Source organism: Montipora foliosa, chromosome 2, assembly GCF_036669935.1.
Source record: "Montipora foliosa isolate CH-2021 chromosome 2, ASM3666993v2, whole genome shotgun sequence".
NCBI lineage: Eukaryota > Metazoa > Cnidaria > Anthozoa > Scleractinia > Acroporidae > Montipora > Montipora foliosa.
Genome location: NC_090870.1, coordinates 3,036,378 through 3,038,877, shown reverse-complemented (window position 1 = coordinate 3,038,877; position 2,500 = coordinate 3,036,378).

The window sequence follows — 2,500 nt, the reverse complement described above, 5'->3', positions numbered from 1 at the left end:
TAACATTTATACTATTTATTAAGAAAAAATCGTACTCGCATGAATTTTTGTAGTGCAAATTATTTCTTGCAGCTGTCAAAAAGACATAAGAACACTATTTCAAGGATATCGTTTTCTTTACTAAAAGTTGTTTTCAAACTTCCAATTCATGTTTTTTAAGAAAGGAAATCTTATCTGAAAGTTAAGAATCATACATGTATATGTTACAAAGCCTCATTTTACGGCATTTGCTTATTTAGAAACAAGTGTACATATAGTGTAGTCTCAAGTGCCACATTGATCTTGACTAAATGTTTATTTTAAGAAAAGCAAATTGTATGTTAATTATGATTAATTAGTGTATAATAAAATATTTATTTGTTGTTCTGAACTAATTATTATTTTTGTGTTAATGCAGTATTCTTCAATGTCGTTGATTCCATATGTTACACTTTCTTGATTACTATCTTAGGTTGTAAACCAGTAAAAAAGAATTTATCAAGTTTGCCCGTTTCATCACTGAGACTTCTTTCATAGGCTAGTTTTGAATTGTGTACCAACAAAAGGACAGAATTGAGGTTTAGGCGAATAATTAATATTTTGTTTCATTCAAAACAAAGGAAAATGGAAATTATTCCTCTGAGCCTCGATTTTGTTCTTTTGTGGCTGCATAATTCGAAACTAGCCTATTTAATTAACTATCAGTTATTCAGGTGGTTTCATGGACAAGTAGTTCATTTCTAAAAAAAATTCTTTTGAAGGTGTCCACCCATGCTGAATGAAAAAATTTCTATGAGAAGACTTTTTTTCTCAGTTATTTTAAGCCCCTAAATGTTGATCCAGTTGGTTGAAATTCAAATTTGAGCCTGTTACGTGAAAGTCCAGCGCATTCAGGACTTAAAACAAAATTTTAGCTTCTAATGAAACTGTGGACTGGACAAAGCCAACTCAGCCAAATGATTACAACAATATTAAGTATGGAGCTTATAAAATTACTACTGTTTTTATACCATTATAAAAGAACAAGTTTTATTTCTTTCTCCTTATTATCTGTTGTGGTTTAACGGAAATCGAAATGTTAATACCTTTGTTTTGATCTGTGAATTGATGTCATTAAGGCTTGGTTTTCACTAACGACGCAAGCATAAGTACGAGGAACCCACTCAAGCGCATTTACTTGTTAATTAGTGTCTATTATTTTCATGAAAGGCTCTCTAATAAACAACAAACTACTGAGTTTGAGTATGCTTCTTGTGTTTATACTTGTGTCGCTAATAAAAACCAGGCTTAAGCAAGTACTTACACAAAAAGTGGTGTAAAATATTTAATAGAATATTCAAAGTATCCTGTTGATATCCCTCTCACTGCGTGAAATAAATGGCTTGGTAATCAATACTTTAATTTAATTATTACGGTAACAAGTAATTAAAAGGTATAGACTTCTGTCAATTAATCCCCAATCTCGGGCTGGTTGCTCAAAGCCAGGGGTCAATAGGCTATTTCCGAGTTGTTGCGTGGCTTCTTTTCAAAGCGAGGCAAAGTGCGAAGTTTTTGTTATGAAAATTAGTTCTCATTCTTATGTAAAGTACAACTAATTACCATCACAAAACCTTCGCACTTAGACTCGCTTTGAAAAGGAGGTAGGCCTATTTAATAAAATTTTGAGACGTGTAATTTACAAGTGTAGGTATTGTTCTCAGATTTTAAAACAATGACTACACTTGTAAATTACACGTGTAAAAGTTCTATTAAATTGACCCCCAGGGCCCGGTTGTTCAAAAGCCGATTAACGCTAATCCCAGATTAAAAATTAACCAAGGAGTTTATTTCTCTGCTCCCAAATGCTGTTCAACGCTGATATTCGGCAAAACTTTACATCGGAGAAAGTCAATCTTGAAAAACAAAAATAAGCAAAAGAAACTCTCACCAAAAAGGGGAAAACGTGAAACAAAGTTGACGCTAATCCTGGATTAAGTTAATCGGCTTTTGAACAACACGACCCAGGTTAGCAACCTATAGGATGCTACAGGTTGCTAATAGGCTGAAATTTCGTCAATTTTAATTTTACAACGCCCTTATCAGTTTCCGGAGAACGAAGTATAGCAAAAGGAAAGTAAACATTTAACCTTTGTATTCCAAGTTTCTTTGAGGCACCGTTCTGTTCAGATGACTCAAATTTTATTGCTAATATTTACGTTTTTCATTGTACAGTAAAACAATCGCTTTTGAAGAAAAAGTCTGTGAAAGATAAGCTTAATAATTCAAACGAACTTTTTCATACTTGCAATAAAACTTCTAAAAGAATTCAAGTGATACAACATCCTTTAATTCTTTTTGAAATGATAGGTTTTTAAAATTACGGAGACCAGAATCAAAGATAAAATTTTCACTTAGTATATTCAGAATACGTTTACTTTTTGTGCACTATACAAAATCATTATATAAGCAGCGTTCGTGATAAAGGTGATTCCCCTCTTTCGCACAGCGCATTTCCTATCACATATAGCATTACAACATCGAA